The sequence below is a fragment of the Carettochelys insculpta genome, chromosome 16 (genome assembly GCF_033958435.1).
Source record: "Carettochelys insculpta isolate YL-2023 chromosome 16, ASM3395843v1, whole genome shotgun sequence".
In the NCBI taxonomy this organism is placed as follows: domain Eukaryota; kingdom Metazoa; phylum Chordata; order Testudines; family Carettochelyidae; genus Carettochelys; species Carettochelys insculpta.
Window position 1 is genome coordinate 1,693,737 of NC_134152.1, and position 27,921 is coordinate 1,721,657.

Genomic DNA, 27,921 nt, shown 5'->3' on the forward strand with positions numbered 1-27,921 from the left:
AAGAGAGAGGTATTTGTGGCCTGAAAAACAGGGTAAGACAAGGGACCCAAACAACCTCGGACACACGTCAATCAAGGGAGAAGTACAGAAGCAACTGTTTGGTGGAATGATTTACCAAATGGGCAGCCAAAGGTCACACCTAGGCCGCTGGGTGGGTGACCTTTCCCTTCATCAGGCACAGGCGCAGCGTAGCAGGGAGGCTGTTCGCTAACTTACAATCACCTTGCCTGAGCTGGAATGTCTGTGCCCCATCAGGTTTAGTGGCAGGAGCAAAGGCTTGGGAATTAAGCCGTGTTCTCGTAGGGCAGGCTGCTGAGGGGTTAGAGAAAGAGCCAGGGATTCAGGCTCAGTGCTGGCCCATGTTACACACTCGCTCTGACATCTTGGGCAAGTCACTTCCAAACACTCTGTGCTTCCCGTTAGTCAAACATACTGACCTGAAAGGGCTGTTGGGAGGCTTGGCTACCAAGGCATCTGGAAGGCACGCTGACAGACAAAAAGCTATGCAGACAGCACATGTCTACGGTCGTTCAATTGTTACCAGACCTGTTGCCTAGGATTCTGCGCGACCTGGGCAAAGGAACGAAGCACAGGCCAAGCCAATGGAAGGTGTGGGTGCATGGACAAGAGTCATTTCACAATAAAAGAACAAACCTGGCACTTAACATGTTCTTTCTTACAAGTCTCCCCCCCTCATATCATAGGAGACAACTCAGTCACCTCCTTTGTCACAAGTCCAACCATCTCTCCCTTTCCCCACAGCAGACAGAACCCGGCTCCTTTCGGTCTCCCCGAAGCTCAAGTCCCACTACCAGCTGTTGTGAATGGAGTCTCCCCGCCCGAAGTGCCTTCACAGAACTTACTGACGGTGCTCAGCATAGTCCTAACCCTGCTGGTCCGGGGACAGGAGAGAGACAAGGGGCGTAAGGTAATATCTGGGCCAGACATTGGTTCCAGAAAAGCTATTACTTCAGCTAGCCCATTTCAACAGTGGCAGCAAAGGGCTGCACAGTGAGAGGATGGAATTTCACCCTGAACTAGCCCTGGCTGTGAGAGAAATGTGAGAGAAGGAAGAAGTGCTAGCTGGAAAGGAATTTAATGGCAGCAAAGAGCAATATCACACACACACACACACAAAAAAAAAAGCCATTGAGAGTTCTTCTAAACACAGCTCAGTGGGAAAACCACACAGAACATGAACATTGCAGTACTGAAGTGACTTCAAAATGGACCGGAATAAACAAGGAAGTACACTGCCCTCTCCAGCCAAAGACTTCCACAGCATAAACCACCACGGTTTGGCACAGCAGCTCTGGACGAGTCAGCCCATGCTGGGTGACCTTCTAGCCAGACTCCTTTCCTCAGGCCGAGAGCCTGCACTAAGGCTGTACAAGACGGCTCTACCACTGGAGAATACACGTCCACCTAACAAAGCACAAGGTGGAAACGTGATAAGAAATCTACGACTCTGCATCGATCAAGTCAAAACCCTCGTCTGGGGTCTGTTCTGAAGTGCTGGCTGCCAACATCCTGAAGCCTTCGGAGTGGTTGCACCTTAGAAACCAACCATTCAGCGCTGAAGTGTAAAGTGGAGAGTTCCCCAGAGAAAACTAGTAGTTACAAAGAAACAAAAAAGGACTGATTGTCTGAACTAGCGATGTCACCACCTCTTCAGGCGCCTTACTTGCTATCTCCACAAAACACTAAGCAGGGAAAGGACGTGCCGCTGCAGAAATCTTGCCTGTCGATGCAGGGAAGCAAAATAGTCAAGAAGTTAGCATGGACCTTATAGACTAACAGATATTTTGGCGCATAAGCTTTCGTGGGCAAAGACCCGCTTCGTCAGATGCATGCGTGAGGGGCGGGGGCAGGGGCGGTTCAGAAGTTAACAATGTGAGTTTAGGTGACAGACTGGGTTCTACTCTCAGCAACTGTCCCCCGGCACGAGATACACTGCTGGGGGCACTTGCCTACTGCAGTGACGAGTGTGGTATAAAACCTGCACAAAACAGAATACACATTAGACCTGCTTTCAAAAGTTACAGACCCTATAGCAGGCACGGAACTGAAAGCAGCACCCTTGTGAAATAACACGGTTCACACCTCATGGACGACTTCTGAGAGCAAATGTTTTCAAAAGTTAGCAAAAGATACTAGCTGGCCCTCGTAGTAATGAGTCAACACTTACTAATCTCTTGGATGCTGCATTTTCAGGATATGTGTCATAGCCCCTACCGTGCTTTATTAAAATCGGCTTATGAATATGAATATGCATAACTGAAAGATACTTTATGAGGAACAGGTCATGTAATGTACCACTTTTGAAGTCGCCATCTGCTGAATCAGTATATCTAACTTTTGTGCATATATAATTCTTGTATGTGAAGTTAGGTAAATCTAAATGTGTTAATGAGGGCCATTAGTGATACTTCAGGAACTTAACAGCTGTGTATTCAACTCAACAGCCCATGAATGGTTTTATTCTCCCTGTAAGCCCACACTATTGGTGGTCCTAGAAAGACATGTGACCAGGCCACTTGGCAGTGGAATCCAACTTGAATCTGGTACTTTCCCCTAGGGATAGGGAGACTGCTAGGGTACAAATTTACAAGAAACAAGCCCATTAGCATATTAGAATTAGCTGGTATCTTTCGTTCTTTTTTTTTTTTTTTTTAAACTTAGTAACTTACTTGGACCTGCCTGTTTTCATTTCAAGCACTTCAGTCCTACTTGCAACTGCTGTACCTTCCTGAAAGGACTAATGCCAGCCACCGATGGCAGTTCTAGAGCAATTTCCCCGGAGAACCCCACTGCCATGGGTACCCTTCTGCCGTGTGTCCTGCCAAGGGCTGGCTAACTCTGACTGCCAGCCTTTCATTCCTGGTCAGGATCCTGCAGCTGCCCAGACTGACTAACCAGCTGCCCCAGGGTAAAATTTTCAAAAGTGCCCGAGTCCCATTTCCAGACATGATGCAGGCACCTCAGGGCCTCCAGCCCAGAGACTCTGGTTCCTAGTGCTCCAAGTCATGTCTGAAAATGGCACTTAGGCTCCTAGCTCACTCAGGTGCCTTCAAAAAATGTTGTCTCTGAACTTCCCTAGGTCTCTCAGAAAGCCCAGTCTCAGCCTCCATGGCCAGCCTGCTCCCAGTTCTATCCCCAAATTGGACAATGGCCTTGTTCCAAAACCACATCTGATTTGACAGAGTAGGTGGAGTGGAACAGGGAAGCAGTAACCATCCAGAGCCCAACTCCAACCAGACTGAAACCCAGTCTTTACTGCTCGTTATGTCTGTGCTGCGTCATTTGCTCATTCCTAAATCTCCTTTCCCGCAGGGCTCACTGGCACCTCATCCCTTCAGCCACATTGCAGAACCCTGTTATCAACCATCTCATTAGAGCTGGGCCTCCGCATGGCGCATGGAATGGACGTCTCTGGAGAAACCTCCTCGGGGGTGGGGGGAGGAAAGGAAGGAGGGAAGAGAGAGATTGCCGTTAGACCTAATTGCTAAAAGAAAAAGCAACCCTGGGAAGGCAGCGCCTCTTTCAGGGTCTCAGAGAGCCAGATGTACGACACCAGTTTGAATGCAGACCAGCTTGCTGCTCCTCAGACAGATCACTGTGCCTTCTGACGTCCAAAACTCAGCACTGTGACTGCGTGCTCCCTTTGAATTAACGCTTCTTTTAAGATCAGACTGAAAAACCTGACATCCGCCTATTGTACCAAAAGGTGCTCCCAGAGCTACAGGCTCTCTCTCTGAGAACGTGGCTGGCACGTCGAGCGTTGCAGAACGTTATTAACTGAGGAAGAAACAGGGCTAATAATGGGAATTGTGATGTTCTCTTTTGAGAGCTGCACTAATGAATGTGGAAAAGAATTTCAGTTCCGATATCAAACCCCTTTACAAGCTGCGACCAGAGCTCAGACCACAGAAAACAAAACAGAGAAATGGAATCAAATGGGGACTGGATGCCTTGGGGCATTAGGAATGACGATGGAATTTTGATATCTTGAGCCCTAGGTCTGCTTCTGGGATGCAGGTTCTAACACAAAGATCATCACTGCAATAAAAACAAAAAAGCAGTAAAGCAGCACTTTAAAGACTAACAAAATAATTTATTAGGTGAGCTTTCGTGGGACAGACCCACGTCTTCAGACCAGAGCCAGACCAGAACAGACTCATTATTTAAGGCCCAGAGAACCACAAACAGTAATCAAAGTTGACAAATCAGAAAAAAATTATCAAGATGAGCAAATCAGAGAGCAGAGGGGCCGGGGGGAGTTAAGAATTAGATTAAGCCAAGTATGCAAAGGAGCCCTGATAATGTCCCAGAAAATGTGCATCTCAGTTCAAACCACGTGTTAATGTGTCGAATTTGAATATGAAAGAGAGTTCAGCAGCTTCTCTTTGTAAGGCAGACTGAAAATTCTTCTTCAATAAAACGCAAACTCTTAAGTCATTAACAGAATGGCCCACTCCATTAAAATGTAGACTAACTGGTTTGTGGATCAGGAATGTTTTGATGTCTGTTTTGTGCCCATTAACTCTTTGTCTGAGAGAGTTTGAAGTCTGTCCAATACACAAAGCATCTGGGCATTGTTGGCACGTGATGGCATATATGATGTTAGTTGAGGAACATGAGAAAGTGCCCGTGATTCTGTGAATAACCTGGTTAGGTCCAGTGATGGTATCTCCAGAATAGATATGTGGACAAAGCCGGCAGAGGGCTTTGTTGCAAGGAAAAGTCCCAGGACTGGTCTTCTTGTGGTATAGACTGTGGCTGTTGGTGAGAATCCTCATAAGACTGGGAGGTTGTCTGTAGGAGAGAACAGGCCTGTCACCTAGGGCCTTCTGGCATGTGGCATCCTGATTAAGGATAGGTTGTAGGGCTTTAATAATGCGTTGCAGTGGTTTGAGTTGGGGGCTGTAGGTGATGACCAGTGGTGTTCTGTTCTTGGCTTTTTTGGGTCTATCTTGGAGTAGCTGGTCTTTGGGTATTCACAAACCAGCTAGTCTACATTTTAATGGAGTGGGCCATTCTGTTAACGACTTAAGAGTTTGCGTTTTATTGAAGAAGAATTTTCAGTCTGCTTTAGAAAGAGAAGCTGCTGAACTCTCTTTCATATTCAAATGTGACACATTAACATGTGGTTTGAACCAGGATGCAATTTTCTGGGACATTATAGGGGCTCTTTGGCATACTTGGCTTAATCTAATTCTTGACTCCTCCCCCCACCCCCCGCTCCTCTGCTCTCTGATTTGCTCACCTTGATAATTTTTTTCTGATTTGCCAGCTTTGATTACTGTTTTTGGTTCTCTGTGCCTTAAATATTGAGTCTGGTCTGGTACAGCTACGGTCTGAAGAAGTGGGTTTGTCCCACGAAAGCTCACCACCTAATAAATTATTTTGTTAGTCTTTAAATGCTACTGGAGTGCTGTTTTGTTTTGATAGTATATAGACTAGCACGGCTCCCTCTCTGTTACTATTCACCACTGCAATAAGTGTGCCCCTGCATTAGAGCTGGAACTCCAGCCTAGGATATATAGGGAATGATAAAAATAATGTGGCTGTTCTGAAAGGAGAGCCACACCCATGCATTGCTTGTCTGTGCCCCAACCCTCACAAAGCTGCCTCCTTGCAGCAACCGACACCCCTGTGTAACTGAACCCTGACACCTACATGCAGCCCTTTCACCTGGGCACCCTCCTACAAAGTCACCCTGACACCAGACGACTCCCGGGCCGGGGCCCCATCATGTCTCAGCGTGCCGACCCACACAAATCTCTGCACACCATGTTGTTCACACACCTCTCTAAACCCTCTGCTGAAACCCATAGGAAGGCTGTGTGCTGGGGAAGCAGGTGTTTCGCAGGACTCTCTGGAAATGGCCTATCTCTTGGCTGTCTGTGTGTATCTACAGGCTCCCCCGCCCTAACCCCAAGACTCACCACAGACGGACATTACTATCCTTCTAACCAGTCTCCTGGTCATCCACTGTTGCTATGGAAAGGTGCCCCGACACAATGGTGATGGACAGCAGGTTGAAACCTGAAGACAGGCAACTGGACAGACACCTGAAGGAATATCGTAAGTTAACGTTTTTTGGATTTCTTTAATTTTAAACAGATGCAACCACTTCAGGACAACGCTCAGGTTTCTTTCTCCAGGGCTTCTTGAAACAATGCTGCCAAATCTGCCATGGAGGGCTCCAGCCCACAGGGACCCCGACCCATGGAGGGGGGCTGAAATACCAGCCTGATGTCTCACCTAGCATGTAGTCCTAGCAGTTTCTTGGTGACTACTGAGAAATGGAGCACACAGGGAATCCCTCCTCCCCACACCCATAGCTTGGTTCTGGCTAGGACACACCACATGCCTCCCCACCCTTCTGCCCCTGGCACCCCCACAAACACACATACCAGTGGGGGGCAACCTGTGGCCCATCAGGGTTCTGTGCCTGGCCCTTGAGACATTTTGTTCATGCCCAATCACTGCCAGATTCTGCTGGCTTCCATCTGCCTGCCTTTGCTCCTACCCGTATTACTAAGGCAACATGCACATAAAGCAAGGGCCCGGGAAGAGAGGCATGCGCTGCCTGCATGAGTCGTGTGCTCCCTCTGCAGCCGATCACAGTTCACCCGCACACCCCACAAACTGTAGGTGTGCAAGCACAGTTGGCCATTCCACCCTATCCTGGAAGACCGTCTTGGTTACAACAAGCTTGTGGCCCACTGAGATGAGTGATGACCATACACGTGACCCACTCACTAGGCTAGGTTGCCCATTTTTGATCTAGACCATCGTGGGCATGTTCGCTGTGGTCTCATGGCTGGCAAATTGCTAAGCGTTAGGGGGAGGGATAGCACTCTGCCCCTTGCACCTTGCAGCGCAAGGGGGATTTGCAGGCAAGACTCCGGTACACTGCATCCAATTTCAACACCTTCTGAAGGGCCATTGCTTTTATGGGGCCTGATCCAGAAAAGCACTTGAGCACATGCTTAACTTTAACCACAAGAGTAGTCCCACTGAGGTCAATGTTTCAATGCCTACACGTTTTGTTGGATCAGGTCCAAGCTGAGGAAGCTAACCATCCCAAACCCACAGGTTCCCAGACAGTAATCTCCCTGCTAGGATCTCCCCGCATGGGGAATTGCAAACTCATATTTTCTGGTGGCCTATATTTTAGGAGCACAAAAAAAAAAAAACCCCAAACACCCCATTCTACCAACAAGAAAAATCGTGGAAAAACTCAGAACACACAAGGACCCTCTTCTTTCCCACAGAGAGCAAGAGAGAAGGGGAGGGGAGAGAGGAGGCTAAGTCCAAAGAGAGTCAAGTTTCAAAATGAAAATGTTCGTGCAGCCTGGAGCTCTTGGTGACAGGTAAATTTGCTGCAGGGAACCTCTGAGCACCCTCCAGTCTCTCCCCGCCTGCCTCAGCAGGAGCCGGGAAAGTTGGAACCTGTCAGGACGGATACTCTAAATTAGGAATCAAAACATTCCACCCTACTCAGCAGAACTATAAATTCAAAGTGAGGCCTTGTCTAGGACAGCCAGTGGTCTAAGCAAGAAGACGACAGCTCTTCAAGAGTCCAAAATACACTTGAAACTTGTCTTGAATTACTTCGCATACAGCTTTAAAATGCTTAAAAATTTCCATCGGCCCAGGCTGCAGAGCAGCAAGAGATTCCATTTTCTTCAGTGTAAAGCAAAACCAGCCGATACAAAGCATTTTTATGGATCGGTTTACAGAAATAAATACCGGGGAGGGGGTTGAGGCTCTTTTGAAGGGATTGGCAGGTAGCACTCATGTCCTGATCTTGCTGTGAGTTGCAGCCCCAACTCACCTCCTGATCCTCTATGCGACAGGCCCTAGGGCACCAGTGGCTTTCAAGGATGGGAGCCACTTGGAGTGTTAGGACGCACGCAATCTGACTTTTAAAGGAAACAACTTGCTCTAGAACAATCTCACGCGGATATCAATGTCCATAACGTAAGCCAACACTGGCTCGGGTTCCTGCAGCCACAAAGTAAACGAACCCCTAAGGCAACGATTCCTGTACGAAGCAGCAGGGAATGCACCTGCCCAGACGGAAACCCTGAAAGTGACTCCATGTCGACGCTAGAAACCAAGTTCTGTACTCACGCTGCCATGCCAGCAGAAGGCAGGGAATGGGGAGAGGTAATCGTATTGTCTGTGCTCCTACCTAAGTCTCAGCCGGAGGAGATTGCTGTCTGGGAGAATGGAAGGGAGCGTGAACTGGAAGAAAGATCACAGGTACCGCAGCCTCAGCCTTTGCCAGAACTGGCTACTCCAGAGAAATTGATAGGGACTGGCTGCTGATGCTCAGAGCTGCTCAAATCTGAGTCAGCACCTGCAACCGGCAGCTACTGGAACTGGGGCCGAAGCACAGGCTGAGAGCTTATCTGCAGTTACTTCAAGCCCCATCTCTCTCGTCCCCCACCAGGTGTGGCTGTAAGGAATGGGGCAGGTGCACTGGGTGGAACTGGAGCGCCTGACTCCTGCACAGCTGGATTTCTCTCCTCATGCTCACAAAACAACCATCATTTACTACTTTCCCCAGTGGCCACCAAGGCTTATTTTAGCACTTCTCCCCTTCACACTCACCCTGGCACAACTGAGCTCTAACGTGGGGCTTTCATCCTGCCCTACGTGTGGTCTGACAAGTAGAAACACAAGTGCTAAATCACCACTGAGCTCGTAAACCACCCGGCCAGGGGAATAGGCTCTGAAGGCAGCCTTCAAAGTCAGAAGACTTGTGACGGGGATGTCAGTGCATAAATCAGAACTCAGCAAGAATGGAAAAAGCTGATCTTAAGCCTGGCGCTGGTGTCCTGTGAGGACGGGAGGCGCCAAAAGGCTCCGGGGGCATGCACTAAATTGCAAGTGGAATACTACATTGTTAGGGGAGCTCAGTACTAAGGGGAGCCCATTATTCCCCCTTTTCCAATCGCAGACATGCTTTTGTTAACTGCCTGTGAGCCCCCTCCCAGGGAAGAGATGCAGGGGTGTCAAGAATTAATAGCCTCTCCCAAAATATAACTTCACCTCCACCTGGGTTTCCATCCCGTCTCTGGGTCACATCTCCAGTCAATCATGTGCCACTCGTCCAAGTGAGGACCAGGGCAGGCAGAGCAGTGGGTGCTGCCAGTCAGGACCGAGGGGCGCCATGGCAGGAGGAGGATTTCACCCCGTGCTATGCCAGGAGTTAGCCTGTGCATTTCGACCTTCACTGCCATGAGCCGCAGGAGTCACAAGAATCATGGCAGACGGCAATCTGCTGTGTGCACCTCCAACCGTCAGCTCTTTCAGAGACTTTCTCCAGCTTTCACCCGTGAAGACTCCGGCGCCTCGCAGAGCTGGGCACAGGATGGATTCTGCTCAAGACATACCTCTGGGGGGTACTCTCTGCAGGACCTCTGTCTGTGGAGTATACAGTGACAGACCTCAGGGAGCTAATTTTCCATCTCTAACATTCCCCCGGGGTCTTTGAGAATTTCCTCCTCACAGGGATTTGCTGCCCATGGGACACCCCTCTTCCGGCTTCTGTGCTCTCTGCCACACTGCGAAGCAACGCCCCCCCACCCCCCCACCAGCAAAGAGGCAAAATGCAGTTTATTCTCTTTCTACATATCCAGTCCTGAGGGGATTCTGCAATTTTACTATGACCCCAAATGCAACACTTGCAGAATTCCCCCAGGACTAATACCAGCAGGTTCTCCAAAACCGCACACACTAGATTGTTCTGCTTCTGCTCAGATTTTAGTTCTGCATCCAGAAGATACACGGGAAGGTAGGGGACAAGTTCTTACAGCAACTGGGGTAGGCAATTTGGTGGTTTTTTAGAGAAAGGTTCAAAACTAATCACTTGGCCCTGTCAACACTGCCACTTGTCCCCTGCACATGGCACTTGCTAAGGGATCTAGCCCAGTTCAGAAGGTGGCTTGCAAGACTGTACCTGTACAGAATTTAGAGAGCTCTGGAGTCGCAGTGCAGTGCTGGCACACGGCGCTTGGTGAGAGAGTGCTAAGCGAGTATGAGGAACACGCCATCAGATCAAACCGCTTTTCAAATGCATTTACCTTTGTGCTCATGCGAAGAGGGTGACCACAGTCATTGCTTCAGATATCCTGAAGCAGGATCTTCTGCAGAGCCTTCCTGGAGGCCAGTAGCTGCCAAGTCCCATTTACTTATCTACCTTCCTTTGCATTTCCCTCAGCACCGCATCAGACCCAGTCTCTGGGCCTTAGAGGGGAAGGAGAGCACAAGGTCTTCCCAGGTTCCTCATCCAAGCCTCCTGCCCCCTCCCCATGCAAAGACCAGGCACAGTAGCTGTCCCAAGCCCCCTCCTTCCAGTGCAGCAACTGCTCCTCTTCTTACACCCCCAGGAGTGGCCTTCATCCCATGGGGGGCGGGAAGCTCAGGGAACGTCTCATCCCCTGGCCCCATCTGACTCCCCTCCCATCTGCCAGGTGCAGCTCCAGCCGCTTGCTGAGAAACAAGGGCAGGGACTGTGACTCCACCCCACGCCCTGCAGCTGGGGCAGCGCATCCCCTCATAGCCCACGGCACAGGTCAGCACCTAGCATGCTCTGCCCTTCTCCTGGGCCAGCCGTACGTACGGGCCTGGCGGAGCAGCGGGAAGGGGGTAATCCGCTGCCATTTACCGCAAAGGCGCTCCCCTGGGGTTAGGAGAGTGCCTGGCAGGCCAGGGAGGGGCGGCTGCCCTCCTGCAATGATACAGACGGCTAATCCTCCCACTTCTTCTCTCACTTCCGCGGCCTGGCTCCAGAGAGCCAGTCTGGTCAAACCGCGCTTCTGGGAGCCTCATCCAGCTGATCCGCCTGCGCTCAAGAATTCCACTTCCTCTCACTTTCTCCACTTACGCATGGCACAGCTCCAGGCACACACCATTCCACCCCCCACCCCCAGCGCTAATGAGCTTTGGAGGGGCTGCTGGCTTCAACCAAAGGGGTGGGAATGACTGGAGCGCATGGGCGCCTTATCGCAGTGCAGGGAGTGCTGACACGGCTCCTGCCCAACGTTAATCGGCTCTGCCCATTATGTTCAGCAAGTGCCAGGGAGAGACAGTGACGAATGCTGAGAGCTCATTTATCGTCAGCTCGGTATTGTTGGGAAGCAAGAGATATGCAGCCTGGGTGGTAATTAATCGTCTCCAGAGAAGTCTCTCTGTCACTTCAGTCTGAGGAAATGATAGAGACTCACTGTGTGTTTCGAATCTTTCTGCCACAGCATCTCTTGCTCCTCCCTCTCTGACATGTCCAGTGAGCTCCCCACACCTCCTGCCCCATTCGCCACAGCAGCCCCTCCAGGGACTCGGCCAGCTGAGCCCCCCAGCTGGAGACCCTGCCCCATGTTCCTCCACCCACTGCAGTGCAGCCCGGCTGTCCCACGTGCATCCTGCAGGGCCAGGCTGGGGCCTGAGTAACTCTGACCTTGTCTGGAGGCAGGACTCTGAGACGCGTCCAGTGCCAGCTGAGTGGTGCAGCCTGGCCAGGCTGGTTGAAGCAGCGTGAGGCCGTTTGGAGGCCCAGAGGGCAGCTCAGTGCTCCGTGAAGGGCTCGGGGCAGCACCCAAAGTCTTCTGCCCCGAGCGCATCACAAACGCTCCTCAGTAGGAGCACTGCTCCAGCGCGTGTGCTTGAGCAGGGCGGACAGGTCACCACAGCTCAGATATCCCCACTGGGAGCCTCCCCATCTGCCTTCCTCTCTGGGTCAGAGGGACAAACTGGGAGGCTGAAAGGCCCTGCAAGGGGAAGGGAGGAGACCCCAATAACAGGGCAAGGGGCAGAGTGCAGGGGACAGAAGGGAAATCCCATGACCGGGGCCACAAGTGAGAGAGGAAAGGGGGGGATCCTGTTATCAGGGGGATGGAAAAGGAGAGAGAATCCCCCTGCCAGTGCCACAAGGGGCAGGAGGTCCAACCAACAGGAGCACAGGGAGGCCAGGAACAATCCAGCCACCAAGAGGCAAGTGGGCAGCCAGGAGGTGGGAGGAGAGTCCCTCCCCAGCAGCTGGGAGGGGCACATCTGACACCAGCCCCAGCCAGGTGCTGGTGGGGAAGGCAGGCGCAGAGAGACACAGAGGCTTGCAAGGAGGCTGAAGCACCCTGAGAAATGGGGTGGGAATGAACCTGGCCGTCCCCAGGATGGGATTGGCCATGCCAAGCTCTCAAGCCCTGCTGAGATTCCCTGGGCTGAAACCTGCTGCTGCTGGTCCACAACACTGCAAGCGCAGGAGCGTCTGGCTCCACACGACCCCAGTTCTCCCAGCCAGGACTTGCCCGAAAACATGCATAAAGTGACATCACTAAAAGCCGCCTGAGATGGTCGGTTGTCTCTCTGCTGGCCGGGACCCCCGCTCCCCACTCACTGTTTGGCTTGGCAAATGGCAGCTGGATAAGTTGTTTCCATTGCAATGAAGTCCTAATTAACTGGAATAAACTTTTTACACTAAGTGTGTTTGTTTAACAAACTGGCCCTTTCAGAGCCTCACCGAGGCCTGATTGATGCGCTCGAGGAGAGTGGAAACACGCCGGGTGCTTGGGCATTACGGCGGTGGTGTCTGGGCAGGCGAGCACTGAAAGCAGCTCTCTCTGTGCTGGACTGATTGAAAATGACACCTCTCCTGCCTGGGCTGGGCTGGAACGTTGGGTACAAGCACTCAGGGGTTTTATTTACTCTCCTGCCTGCTTGGATTTATTTGGTACAATTCAACCTCCAGGCAACAGAGCTGACACCAGCAGCGGCCGCGAGCTCCCCTCTGCATAATGAGCCACACCCTCATCCCTGCTGGGACAGGCTAGAGCCGGGTGCTTGTCCCACCAGCAGCTGCCTCGCCCCAGTTCCTAGGGTGTCTCCCGCTGGGAGAAGGTGGGCTCTGAAGCAGCACGCAGCTCCTCCGCAACCAGCCTCCGTGCACCAGCCTGTGCCACTCTGCTGCCTAGAGCAGGGCTAGGCTGACTGCTCACTCCCCACGGCTGAGTCTCATACGCCACGGGCGGCCCGAGTGCAGCCGGTAACAAGGAGAGACAAGCCCGCAAGGCGACAGGGACCCGTATCCCTGCCTGATTGCTGCAGAGGATTGGCTAGCTCAAGGTGGAGCAATGGATGCTGGGATGTGGGGCTCTCCAGGCCACTCCTTTATTCTCGTATCAGAAGGGTCTCCAAGTTAGTCTGTGTCTTCAAAAGCAACCACGCCGCCTGTGGTGGCACCTTTTAGACTAACAGATATCTACTAGTCTGTAAGGTGCCCCAGGTCTTCTTGCTTCTCTGCTCAAGTGCCCTTCTGCCTCCTGGCAACCGGCCAATAATGCAGCTGTCCCCTGATCAAACTCCAGGAGTGTCTTCCTCACATCCCCCGTCCGCCCTGGTCGGCCCCGGTCTCCTGGGGAATGGGGAGATTGGGCCCGGGAAGCAGAGTGAACAGCAAGGCAAGATGAGGAGAAAAGCGACAAGAGCTGGGCCATTGAAACTGCCCTGAGGGGCCCTGGGCCTCACACTGCTGCAGCCCAAACAGGAGCAAGTTTGGAGAAGACTGGAGAGCGTCGCAGCAAAGGACAAGAGAAGATACTGCCTGTCCCAATGGGTCTCTGTCCTGTCCTGTCCAGGCACATTCCCTAGCACACGCCTTCACGCGGGGGTACTGCCTGGATCAGTGGTGGGCAGTCTGTGGCCCATCGGGGCTGTATGTGTGGCTGCCTAGACATTGTGCAATCTGCAGGGCTGCCAGACTCCACTGGTCTCCATCCACATTGTTTTTTTTCCTGCCGGTGTTGCTACAGCCACACACGTAAAGCCAGGGCACGTGAAGCGAGGCACGTGCTGATTGCAGACACCGCTGACTGCGAGAGCTGGGTGCTCTCTCTGCCAACAACCACAGCGCTGCAGCAGCTCAGCCAGCACACCCTGCAAGCTCCAGGCGCACAAGCGCGGTTAGCAAATCTGCCCTATTCCAGGCGACCGTCTTGGTTATAACACCACTGAGATGAAGGAGGCGACATTTCCAGGATCTGAAGATGGCCATCATGTCCCCTGCCGCCCCCCCCACCCCAAATCTCCACTATCCCCAGCTGAACATACCCAGCTCCTGCGCTCTTTGCTCAGATGGCTGCAGGCCATCAACTCCCACCAGATGTGTCCTGAGCATGTCCAGTTACACCGCTGAAGACAGCTGCCCTCACTCTGTCTCCACACTCCTGGCAAGCAAGAGTGAGCTCTGCACTGGGGACCTAAACCGAATGCAGATGAGACCTAACCAGCGCCAGCAGATCAGTGCTATTACACCCCATGACCTGCACGCAATTCCTGCTCACGAAACCCCAAACTGCACTGTCTTTGTTCACACAGCAGCCTTATATTGCTGACTCGCGCGGAGGCTGTGACCCACCACAACTCCCAGATCTTTTCCTCCATGGCTGCTGTCAAACCAGCTTTCCCTCATTCTGTATTTGGGCACATGGCTTCTCTTCCCTAGGCAGAGCACCTTACATTTGCCTCTGTTGAATTTCATTGTGTTGTCTGTAGCCCAGTTCCTCAATTCACCAGGCTCCCTCTGATTTTTAGATCTATTCTTCAAAGTATCGGCAATCCCCACAGCCTTGTGTACTCTGCAGACTTGATCAACCTGCTGTCCAGTCCAACACAGAGGTCATTAATAAAGACGTTAAACAACATCAGAAACAGAACAGACCCTCAGGGAACCCCACTTGAGACCTCCCTCCACTGCACCACCATTCATTTAAAGATCACTCTCTCTCTGACCTTGGTTAACCAGTAATATACCAAGTTAATGGTAGTTCTGCCCTCGCTGAGTTTTGTTCTCATCATTTTGCAGGAGCAGGGGAGAAAGGACATCACTGCAGAGGTGTCCACAGACTAATTCCAGCAATATTTGTTGTGAACTTCCTATGATGGTGATTGATTATTTAAAAAAAAATTGACAAACATCTAGTAGTTCTGCTCTTCTCATCCCCAACTCCATCTGCTGGAAGGGTCGAAAGGGAACACCACATTTCTGGGCAATCTGAATGGCTGGCCCAGAAGTTGACAGACAAACCTCTCATCTCCCTTTTCCCCTATTTCGCCCGCCCATCGCAGGAAGGCCCTTGCTCTTCAAACAATCTTCCGGAGCCTTGAGCTCTGAGTGGCACAACTCTGCCAGAGCGCTCCCAGTTCCAGATCTCTGTTGTGTAAACTCCCACGGGTGGTGACACTGTGAAGACAATTCACTTTCTTCTCGCTGAAATGCTCCTTGAGCTACTTGGTACCTCCTGCATAGCTCCCTACAGTCTACTCACCATTGCTTAGGTTGGTCAGAGCAATCTGCTTGACTGCCCACTGCTGTCGAGCAGCACACAGCTACCACCCTCCAGATTAGCTCAGTGTCAGAGGAAAGAGGGGAGAAGGCAAGCCTTGTTAGCAAGCCATGGACGGAACCTCCAGGCGAGCTAGCGATAGGCCAGACTTTGCTGGAGGCCCTGCCAGAGAAAAGGCATAGGGATAATAAAATGCTACTTTAAAAGCTAGCTTCCTGTAGGCACGCAGACAAGAAAACCTCTTCTTATGCCAACACGCTGTTCCGCCGCTAGCTGGCTGGTAATGAAATCTCTTATTGAAAGATCAGCTGAGCAGAATTAGAGCAGTGCACAAATTGTTATCACTAACCCTCTCCGCCTTAGGGCATCCAACTCTCCACGCAACACTGCACCTCACAGAATGGGGGAGAGAATATGAGACTCTGGCACACTTGAATGAGAAGAGGCTGAGATTCATTGATTCCAAGGGAGACCTGTGATCATCTACTCTTGTCTGATACAAGGCCCAAAACTTCCCCACATAATTCCTGTTAGAACAAGAGCACCTCTGGATGTAGAACTTGCCAGTGCTGGGAACCCACCACTACCCTGTGTAAATTGTTCCAGCCATGAATTACCCTCACTGCTAGAAATGGACATTTGCTTTCCAGTCTGAACGAGTCGAACTTCAACTTCCAGCCACTGGTTCTTTTTATACAGTGAACTCCTTCCTATCTGGCATTCTATCATCTGGAGCTCTCAAATAACCGCCATTTTAACCAATTTTAAGTCAATTTTAGTTGCATTTTCCATAAGTAAAGTATAGTGAAAGTGAGAAAAAATAAATACAATGAATACAGCAGAAGTTTACAGCATACAATATCACTGTTGTTGGTAAATAAAATACTCTGCATACATTTTTGTTTGTTTCTTAATATCTAATCTTGTCTTTCTTTAGTGTTATGCATTGCTAGGTACACCTCTCTGTTAGCCAGAATAGTTGAGTCCCTGGTAACCTCCCGGACCCGGGGCTGCTGTATACGAAAGAGTTTACTGTACTTCCTTCTGCTAAACTGAGGAGCTGACAAGCATTTGTTCCCCATGCTGGTACTTACAGACTGTGAGAAAGTCTCCCCTCTACCTTCTCTTTGTTAAGCTAACTAAACTGGGCTCTCCGACTTTCTCTTTGGAAGCATATTTGCAAATCCTTGACCCATTCTCCTGGCTCCTTTCTAAACTCGTTTCAATTTATCAACTCCCTTCCTGATCTGTGGCCACCAGAACTGGACACAGCACTCCAGCAGCAGCTGCACCATTGCAAGAGACAGAGGCAAAATAATCTCTCGATTCCTTCTCAAGACTCTCCTCTTTATGCACCCAAGGGTTGACCACATTAGCCCCTTTGGCTGCAAAAATCATTCCGGGAGCTCAGGTGCCACGAGTCCCAAAGCTTTTTCAGTCACTGCTTCCAAGAAGAAAGTCCCCCACACTGTGCATTCCTTGTTCCCATGTGTACACACTTAACTTAGTTCTACTGGTAAACACACACTGGCACCAACTTACCAAGTGACCCAGATTGCTCTTTACCTTTGACTTGTCCTCATTATTATTGACCGCTTCCCCAGTTTGTGCCACCTGCACACTTTGATCAGTGAAAACGTTTTGTTCTTTCCAAAGTCATCGATAAAAAAAGTTAAACAGAAGAGGACCAAGAACCCATCCCAGCATGTGCCCATGAGAGATCTGGGAGGATATCCTTTTCTTTCACACTTTGGACATTAAAAAACACATTACCCCCCGGTCCCTCATTCTCGGGGGACGGATGTAGCAGCCGACTACTGGGCGCATGCATCTGGAAACACTCCAGGAGACAACTCCATTAGTTGCGAAGTTCTGAGCTCATGCAGCCATGTTTCAGGGGCAACCCGGGACTCCTTGCGCTCTGGGTACTCTGTGCAAAGGCTCCCCACCTCTCTGATCCTTTTTTTTTTCCTTTTTCACAGCACAGATGGCAAAAGATCAGCAGAATAATAGGCAATTAAAAAAGCAGAAACTACAGAACACTCGGCTTTGTAAGATGCTTCCATGGACTCGTGCAGTTGGGATTTCCAAAGTTAACCCAAATCCCATTGGTCCTCAGTGAGATCTGGGCTCCTAATTAAGATGGAGCTTGGTAAAGTATTAATGGGATTAAATGATGGGGTTGCCTGCAATAGCTGGGGCTTGAATTGGATGATGCAAGAGATTGCCTCTGGTCAGAACTACGGTGGCTCTTGTCAATGCCAGGGGCTGGCTGGAGCATGGGATGGAGCTGCCACTCTAGGACAAGGTAAGCCAGCATAAAGGGGTGCACTAAGAAGCCAGGGGCGGGGAGGTGGTAGCTCTTCGGTGGGCATGGCAGAGGGACTTCCTCAAAGGCCGAGGCTCTTGGGACTGTTGGGTGCAGGGACTTATAGGCCAGGGGATTCAGGCTGATGGGGAGTGGCACATGAGAGAGGAAGCAGAGGCTTGAGGTGACAGCGACAGCATGGCTAGGGAGGCCCCCTGGTCCCCTCACTTCAAATCTACAGTCACTGTTCAGAGAACTAGAGCTGGGGAGTAGGAAATTCTCTTGTCTCCCGAAATCCACCTGTCAGTGGATTCCCATTCCTGGAGAGCGTCTGCTCGAGGGCTTGCACTACTTCAGTGAACCTGGCACAAGCAAGACCACAGAAACTCAAACTCACTGTTATCAGGTGGCTCCAATGGAGTTTTGAGAAGTGTAATCAGGAATCACGGCCACAGACGTACCCACAAAGCACCGAGCTCATCCCTAGCAATTTAGCTAGAAGAAACAAAGCCCTAAAGGCACCCAGCAAGAGTGCAAAATTGGAACCTACCAATTGTCAGAGGTCCACAACTACAACAAAGAACACAAGGGGGGTGGGGGCTCACTCCCAGGGCGCGGGGCAGTGAAGAATTGGGCAGGGACAATCTACCATGGGCCAAGTGAAGGGTTCCAATGAGATACTCAGTATGGATGAGTAACTGATCCAGGACACATGCCTGGCTGCTGATTGCCAGCACAGCACCCCCAGAGAGGACCTCTAGGAGATGGAGGGCTGTGGAGACAGGCGCCCTTCTAAATGATATTCTTCTGTGTCGACAGCCCCGCTCTGAAACCGGATGACCATATTTCCTCCCTGTAAATGGCGGGGCTCCGTGGGAAATGACTGCGGGTAAGGTGTGAGGGAGCGTGTTCTCTCCCCTGCCCGACGCATCTCATCACAGGGTCATAGAATCCCAGGGCTGGAAGGGACCTCAGGAGGTCATCGAGTTCAGCCCCTTGCCCAAAGCAGGATCAACCCCAACTAAATCATCCCAGCCAGGACTTTGTCAAGCTGGGATTAAAAACCTCTAGGGATGGAGATTTCACCACCTCTCCAGGTAACACATTCCAGTGCTTCACCACCCTCCTGGGGAAATAGATTTTCCTGATATCCAACCTACACCTCCCCCACTGTAACTTCAGACCATTGCTCCTTGTTCTGCCATCCACCCCTACTGAGAACAGCCTCTCTCCATCCTCTTTAGCTCCTTCCTTCAGGAAGTTGAAGGCTGCCATCAAATCGCCCCTCGCTCTTCTCTTCTGCAAACTAAATAACCCCAAATCCCTCTTCATAGGTCATGTGCTCCAGGCCCCTAATCATTTTTGTTGCCCTCTACTGAACCCGCTCCGATGCATCCACATCCTTTCTACATTAGGGGCCCCAGAACTGGATGCAGTGCTCCAGATGGGGCCTCACCAGAGCCGAGTAGAGGGGACTAATAACTTCTCTAGAGCTGCTTGAAACGCTCCTCCTAATGCTCCCCAATATGCTGTTAGCCTTCTTGGCTACAAAGGCTCAGTGTTGATTGATATCCAGCCTGTCATCCACCATAATCCCCACGTCCTTTTCTGCTGCACTGTTACTTAGCCAGTCAGCCCCCAGCCTGCAACTGGGCTTGGGATTCTTCCGTCCCAAGGGCAGGACTCTGCACTTGTCCTTGTTGAACTGCATCAGATTTCTTTTGGCCCAGTCCTCCAATTTATCTGGGTCACTGGACCGTATCCCTACCTCCAACATACCTACCTGTCCCCTAGCTTAGTATCATCCACAAATTTGCTGAGAGTGTGATCCATCCCCTCATCCATCGTTTTAAACACTCGGCTCTCTCGCTTAAGGGGAAGGCAGCGTCGGTGATTTTGTTCAAAAAATGCCCATCTTCCTACGCGCGATTCCCTTTTGATGATTAACGCCGAGTTTAGAAATGTGAAAGGACTGCAGCTGGTGCATAGGTGGCTTCTTTGTTGTTCTCAGCTCTGAGCTGGCAAGTCCCCCCGCCTTGGAGCAAGATGGAAATTTTGTCTCCTGTTTATATCAGTGGGGGACTATCTCTTATGGTGCTCTCATGGATTTCAACTCTCTTCTGCAGGGCAGGACATGTTCATTCAGCTATGCAGGTCCTGCACCTTGACCCAAACAATGAAGCACAATTTGTCTCTAAAGAATCCCCACACCCATGCCGGGAGCGAAACAGCAATTCATTTTCTAATTTCATTCAACTCTGCTTCTCCCACACAGCTCTACTGTGGCAATAATTCTGAAGGGACCAGTGTCTTCACAGCTCAGAGGATCTGTAACGAGACATGGAGCCTGTCTCCCGTCAAACTCAGCCGAAGATGGTCTTGACCAGCGATTGCCCTCTAATGAGATCTGCAGTATGTGCCATGACTTGTGAATCAAAGTCCTGTGGAGAAGGGAGCACCACAAATAGCTCCTCATTTAGAAGAGACACTAAGGATGAAGCAGCCCATGGAGAGAGAATGTCTTGTTTGTACTATGTAGAGGCCCTCCCAGGACTGGGGCAAGGGATACTGGTAGGAAGTGGAAAAGAAAACAAAGTGCCCTGGCTACAACTTTCTGAAGGAAAACTCAGTCCCCCTCCCCCCGCCCCACACACAGAGTTTTTTAACCTAAGACATTTAGTCCATTTGTGGCAATTGCTGGATAGTCCGAATCTGGGCCAAGCAGGGTTTTAAAACTGCACTGAAACTGAGATTACAGAAAAAGCTGCACTGGTTAAATGAAGAAAACCTCCAGTGTTCCCATGGCAACCACTCCAGTAAAAGCCTCACATTGCAACTGTGCTTAACACATTAAAAGCTGTAAGGAAATGAGTGAAACACAAACTTCATTTTACCAAACTTGGCTGGAATTGCGCAATCCGCAGATGCTGGTCAAGAGGCCTGATCATTTGATGACCTCCCCAGTCTTCAAATCACTGTGACCTAACACTGAAGAGACCGTAAGTGAAATCCTGGCCCCATCAAAGCCAATGGGAACTTTGACATTGATCTAAGTGGAGAGAATGATTGTTTATTACTGGAATTCTGATACCACCCCTAAGCCCCAGCCATGGACTGGGACCCAGCACGCCAAGCCATGGTTCAAACACAGAACCCAGAGAAGGTACCTGGCCCCAGGAGCTGACAGTCTAAGTAGTTCACTATTCCCCTGTACTCAGCACTGGTGAGCCCACATCTGGAGTGCTGCATCCATTTCTGGGCTCCACAGTACAGAAAGGGTGTGGACTTATTGGAGCAGGTCCAGCAGAGGGCAACGAAGATGATCAGGGGGCTGGAGCACATGGCCTACAAGGAGAGGCTGAGGGATCCGGGCTTATTTAGTTTGCAGAAGGGAAGAGTGAGGGGCGATTTGACAGCAGCCTTCAGCTTCCTGAAGGGGGGCTCTAAGGAGGATGGGGAGAGGCTGTTCTCAGTAGTGGTGGATGGCAGAACAAGGAGCAATGGCCTCAAGCTAAGTGGGGGAGGTCTAGGCTGGATGTTAGGAAAAGCTATTTCAGCAGGTGGGTGGTGAAGCACTGGAATGCTTAACCAGGAGGGGTGGTGGAATCACCATCTCTAGAGGCTTTTAAGTCCTGGCTTGACAAAATCCTGGCTGGGACGATTTAGTTGGGGTTGATCCTGCTTTAGGCAGGGGGCTAGACTAGATGACCTCCTGAGGTCCCGTCCAGCGCTAGGATTCTATGATTTCCTGATGGACTCTCCTATGCTACACATACCTGTAGTATCGGAGGGTTTCACAAACATACCTTACCCCCCCGGGAAGCATGGATATTGGATTTGCCCCATTTTACATTCGAGCTACAGAGGCAGATTGTGATTAGGGGCAGATGTATTCCTGATTTTCAGAGTACTTGGCTATCTCTAGCACTCTCCATGCTCAAAGCCATGAGTGATCGGCACTGCTGCAAAGCAGATCTCAGGGCCTCAGGCTGGGCCCTCCCAAAATAAGAAACACACAGTTAGTGACGGTCTGTGAAAAGTTTGGTGTAAGTGACTTGCCCAGCATGACATGGGAACTCTTTGTCGGAGACAAGCACAGCGTCCTAGTTTGTCTTCACCATAAGGCCACCCTCTCTCTTCCTTCAACCCCCCCCCCCTTCACTTCTGAAATAAACAAAGCAGGGAGCCTACCAGCAGCGCCTCCTTTGCCACACAAACCCAGTTCATCTCCAGAGCGGATCTCTCTTGTGCCCGGAAAGAGGGGAGGCCAGCCTGTGATTGTGCAATTATGGACAGTATTATAATGCACATGTCCAAGGGGTCAAATTAAGATTAGGCAAGAAACCTTAATTGGGGCATTTCTTAACCTTGCAGTACTTGATTTGGCAATCTTAATAATGTAGCCTTTTGTAATTACAACAAGGCTGAACCAAGACTGAGGATTCATTATACTCAGCGCTCCACACATGCATGGTGAGGGCATACAGTGGAAACAGACCGAAGTCAGGAGAAAGGAAATGCTACTGGCTCTGTTTTACAGCTAGGGAACAGGGGATTTAGGCACATGTATGTTACAGTGACAGGGTGTGATGACAGCTTACCTTTAATTGAGCTGCCCGGGGTGACAGAGGTGACAGTGTGAGCTGTGCAAGCCCACGTGGAGCCCTGTGCCATTACTGGTGGCTGCATCTTTGCTGCTCCGGGACAGGAACTAGCCTGACTAAAGCTGGCTGAGGGATTTCAACATGAGCTGAGACTGCCCCCCTGCTTACAGAATGGACACACCCGCAGTGACTTGACCACCATCACCCAGGGAGTCTGTGACAGAGGCTGAAACTGCCCCAGGCTCTTCCAAGTCTCAGTCGCAGGACCTCCCTTCCCCTCCTCTTGTCTTTCCCTTCCCACCTAATGCCTTACCCTGACATTACTGCCTTCCCTCCCTCTTCCCCAGCATCCAGAGCTACACCAATGAGAGAGGTGGAAGGAAAGAAATTACAGGCTGCAGTCTTGTTTCAGCAGCCAGGGGATGAATGTCCCTGCTGGGTGACTCTCATCCACTGCGGAAAACGTCAAACATTTTAGGTGTGTGCTGGTATTGCCAGTGTCATGATTACACTGTCTGAATTACAGAAGAAACGCAAATGAATGCTCCTCACAGAAATGCAGCTGAAACCATGGGACAGAACGTTCTTAGCCTATAGCAACAAATGTTCAGTCTTTAAAAGAGAGACAAAAGCTATGGAGACCAGTACTGACATGATGACGACTGCAAGGCAAAACAAACGGAAAGAGGAGTTTGTAAAAAGTGCTTGCAAATGTTTTGTTCTGAGCTGCAGCTAAAAGCAAGAACTCTATAAGAGCACAAGGCTTCAGTAAAGAACCTCACCCAAGAATTACATAGCTTTGAGAACAGATGAGAATACAGCCACTAAACGACATCAGACTCACACCAGATATAAGAGCTAGGTAATTAAAATGTGCTCAGAAATAGCCAACTGCCCCTACTATCCAAATTCCTAGGAGCAAAGCCCGGTCTGCCTAGATCTTACCGGCTACGGAAGCTGCTTTGGCACCAGGCTATATTTACTTAGCCTATGATGATATCTTAGCATGCCCGCCCTCTCAAATATTCTGAATTACCTAGCGAGCGTATCGAAGCACATTCATCGTACAAACCAGGGTGAGAGAGATTTCCCCCATCACAAAGCTTGCAATCCAGGACCCAGATCTTGCACTTGGAGAAAGAAAAAGGAAGAGAGAACCACATTCGACAGACGCATGTGACAGTGTTCAATCAGTCTCTGCAAAGGGCGCAGGCACCACCCGACAGGGTACAGAACAGAACGCAGGTGAGTGCCTGCTCAGAGCAGGGAGCCCGAGAATCCCAGCGTGTGGGGCGGACTGCAGGATGGAGAAGATGAGGACGCAGGATCGGGAAGAAGAAGAAGTGAAAGCTGAGGGCAGGGACCAAGGGCTTGATCTATACAAGTATTCAGAGAGAGAAAGAGGCAGACAGGTGCTAAGAGTTTCCAAAAGCCCCTATTTAAGTGAGGCAACTCGTTCCCCTTGAAAGTCAATGACCATTAGGCCCTGCTCTATATGCCATTTTGTAATCTTAGGAAGTGCCTATCTGCTTCTTGAGGTGCCTTCGTGAGTCTGGCTCCAGATAATCTGTGGTCTCTTGGAAGGCATTGGCATGTGCTCTGAGGGGATACCGCAAAGTAAGGAAGCGTGGCTGAAATAAGGGCTAAGAGTAATAAAAATCTTACATCAACATAAATGTTAAAGTGACCCAGAGCAGCTCAGAAAGTGATGCGCCCCATAATGGGGCTGATATTATTTCAGAGTCAGGAGAGATCTCATGATGAGCTCTTGATTTAAAGGTGAGGGCCCCAGGATATAGCCCTAGTTTGTGCCTAGCGGCTACCAGCTCTGGGCAATGCAGTGTATCAGGCTATTAGAGGGCACATCTACAGTGACCGCAAGATTGACATGGTGGTGGTTGACCAGTTGGGGTTTGATTTAGCACATCTAGTGGGGCTGCACTAACTTAAACCCTCAGGGCTCCACCATCGCCCCGGTACTCCTCACTGCTGTAAGTAAGGGACGTCCACAGGAGAGTTTCTCCCGTCAACCTCCTGCTGTGGGGATGGCAGAAGAAATTGATTTCAGATACATTGTCTCCAGTTATGATGAGAAAAGTCTGCTGAGAAAAGTCTTTACAACAGCTTAAGGAGCCAGCTAATGACGACCTGGTACCCTATGTAAAGTCAATGGAAATCAATCGGAGTCTTTCCATTGTCTTCAGTGCACACTGGACGAGAGTACAAAAATAATGTGATTGGTACCTTGGCCAGATGACAGGTAAGGAAGAAGGACCAGGAACAATAACTTACCAGCCCTGGGGCCACCAGCAAGGAAGAGCAGGAATTGTGAAGGGGGGTACCAAGGAAGGAGCTAGTTGTGTTGGGATGAATTTATGGAAGAGAAGAATGGGTGCAGCACGTAACACAGCGGGGATGCAGTGCATAACACAACGGGTGCAGCACGTAACACAGCAGGCATGCAGTGCATAACACAACGGGTGCAGCACGTAACACAGCGGGCATGCAGTGCATAACACAATGGGTGCAGCACGTAACACAGCAGGCATGCAGTGCATAACACAACGGGTGCAGCACGTAACACAGCGGGGATGCAGTGCATAACACAACGAGTGCAGCACGTAACACAGCAGGCATGCAGTGCATAACACAATGGGTGCAGCACGTAACACAGCGGGGATGCAGTGCATAACACAATGGGTGCAGCACGTAACACAGCAGGCATGCAGTGCATAACACAATGGGGCTGCAGTGTGTAACACAAGGGGTGCAGTGTGTAAGTGCAGCTGCAGCACGTAACACAATGGCTGCAGAGCATAATATAATGGGTGCAGAGCATAACACAGAGGCGCTGCAGCATGTAACACAATGGGTGCTACGTATAACACACGGGGCTGCAGTGCAAATAACTACAAATGAAGACAGTAAATTGGATACGAGAGGTGTGCAGTGGGGGCAATTCTTTACAGGGAAGGAAGTAACCTGACCAGACACTGGCTTTTATAGCTCTGTGTTTGTAGCGCAGAAAGATGGTCCCAGCTGAAAAATGCCTCTGGCGGTGAGCTGGCACTATGTACCGACAGGGCTCCGAACTCAAGTGCATCGAGGTTATGAGTTAGACACTCTCACAAGAGGAACCAGAAAGAGGAAAAGTTGAGGGAGGGACATCGTCAAGGTTTCACTCCTTGGCATGCAAAGTTCTGGCAGAATTCCCCTCTCCAGTCCAACCCACAGAGCTTTGCCTAAGCCATCAGGAATGTGCACAATGACCGCAAAGCAAGCAGAACTCCTCAGACAAAAGGTGCCAGAGAAATGCGTTATTACTCCTCCGCACTCGTTCCACTGGCTGGATTTCTGCAGCCGTCAATGGACCTATCACAGACAGAACCAGTGCAGGGTGAGCATTAGAGAGAGCATGTGCACATGACTCCTGATGTACTGGGAAGGGCATGTTCTATTCCAAGAGGGAGAACCCAGTCATGCCACGTGCTGAATATACACCCTGAGAAATTCTGGGGATCCCATCACTGGACCTAACCATGTTAGCTACAAGATCAAAGGCACATTCTCTCGCACTTCCAGCAACATTATATGCGCTACTGTGCGCCAACAATGCCCTGACACCATGTGCATTGGACAGACTGGGCAAGACCAGCACTGGTCCCTGCCCCAACTTCAAAGACTGCCCTGCAGAATTCGGTGAGTATTGTACAGCTTTGCCAAGCCAGACAGCACATTGTCCTAGAGACTGTCTGTGAAAGAGCAACCCTGGGGGGGAGTCACACTGGAGAGTGGTGATGCCAGCTGCATGTCACAGCCATGGAGCTGTACTTGTGAAATGCAGCTTTGTTTCTGTGTGTAACACTTCTCCCCCCTCCACACCCCCCGACAACGCTGGGGTTTGCAGAGCTGCGAGAAGGAGAAGCTAAGCGTTCACACCTCTGAGACGTGGTTCACAAGTCTGTGGGGCAGGAGAAACACTGGCAAATCTGCAGGAACGCCTCTTATTTTGTTGGGGAGACAACTGAGTGGCATCCTCCCCACTCCTCCATGAAAGGCCCACCCATGACCTCTGCATCCCAGGAGCTGTGGCCAGAGAAGGGCTGCTCTGCACAGAATCGTTCCCTGGAAACAATGGGGAGCTCCAAAACCACACACCGTGTTACCGAGGGAAATGAAGGGGTACAGAGAGAGCGACCCGAATACCAGCCTCTGGGCAAATGCCCTCCCCTCTCTGCAGTGCAGCTCCATGGGGCTCACTGGATTACTCCATTGATTCTATGACTTCAGTGGGTGGGGGGAGGCACACCCTCTCCAGCAGCCAAACACCGCCCACTCCCCAGATGGGATGAGCCATGGGAAGCCTTAGGAGACTATTCGCCTCTCTATTGAATTTTCCTGCCATGTGGAGTTCGGAGGGGTCCGTGATGTGCTCTCTAGGTTTAAGACCGATCTCCAGTGTTGACTTCCCACATTCTGAAAATCTGTCTCCCCAGGGCATAAAACAATCCGGCTTGTCTTGTCTCAGACACCATGCACTCCATGCAACACGCAAGAGACAAGCACCACAGGCTTTGTTAATACTGCTACAACCTATAGACGACCTCCTAACCTGAGAAAGAGTCTCACCAGCAGTCACAGGCTACACCACAGTAATACGACTCCTGGGACTTTTCCTTCCAACAAAGCCCACTGCCAACCTTGTCCACATATTTATTCTGTGGATTCCATCACTGGGCCTAACCACGTTAGTTACAAGATCAAAGGCACATTCTCTCGCACTTCCAGCAACATTATATGCGCTACTGTGCGCCAACAATGCCCTGACACTATGTGCATTGGACAGACTGGGCAAAACCTTCACCAAAGAATACATGGACACAGAGCAGACATCAAGAAACTCAACACACATAAGCCAGTCAGTGAACACTTCAATGGAGTGGGCCATTGTGTTCAACTCCTGAGAATGTGTGTCCTGGAACACACAGATTTTAACAACAGATTGGAGCGAGAGATTTGTGAGTTAGAGTACACATTCAAATTCGACACGTTAACGTGGTATGAACAGAGACATCAATTGCCTCACACATTACAAGGACTGCTTCCCGTCCTTTGAGGCTTGTAATTATCTCAGACAGGACAAAAACCATCCCCCACTCCCACCCCTCACTCCCTTCCTTCAATCCTGTTTGATTTTTCAGTTTTTATAGCAATTTTTTTGGTCCTCTGTACTTAATAAATGTCAGTCTCTGTTGGAAATGAAATTGATCTGATGAAGTGGGTTTTTCTCATGAAAGCTCATCACTGAATAAATCATTTTGTTAGTCTCTGAAGTGCTACACTTCTGCTGCTTTATACGGCTAGAGTACAGATTAACATGGGTACCTCTCTGTTACAATGCCACAAATGCAATTCAAAGTCCTGAGCTACAGTTGCTCATTTTCTCCACTACACCTAGGGCAGGGAGAGAACGTGGCTATGGATCCTCAAAGCTTCTGGAAACTTGTGAGAGATTTTGGCACCTAAGTAAGTTCTCTGATTTTTGACTTTTAAAAACAGATGATCAGCATATGCCCACATCAAAGCCAGAGAATGGAGAGCTCCTGTACTTTAGGTTTCTCAATACAGGTTGAACCTCTCTCCTCCAGCACCC

General features: G+C 50.4%; 1 protein-coding gene across 3 annotated transcripts in view; it reads right to left on the reverse strand.

The window, feature by feature from the left end:
• LOC142021595 (ankyrin repeat and fibronectin type-III domain-containing protein 1-like) overlaps positions 1 to 27,921 on the reverse strand; it is a 395,272-nt gene that overhangs the window by 85,088 nt on the left and 282,263 nt on the right. Inside the window, exon 1 of one of the 3 annotated variants that reach the window (XM_075010624.1) lies at positions 438 to 548. The exons of the other annotated variants lie outside the window; for them this stretch is intronic. The gene's annotated coding sequence lies outside the window, so the exon portion shown is untranslated. Of the gene's footprint in view, positions 1 to 437; positions 549 to 27,921 lie in introns of those variants that run through there. 3 annotated transcript variants of the gene reach the window in all.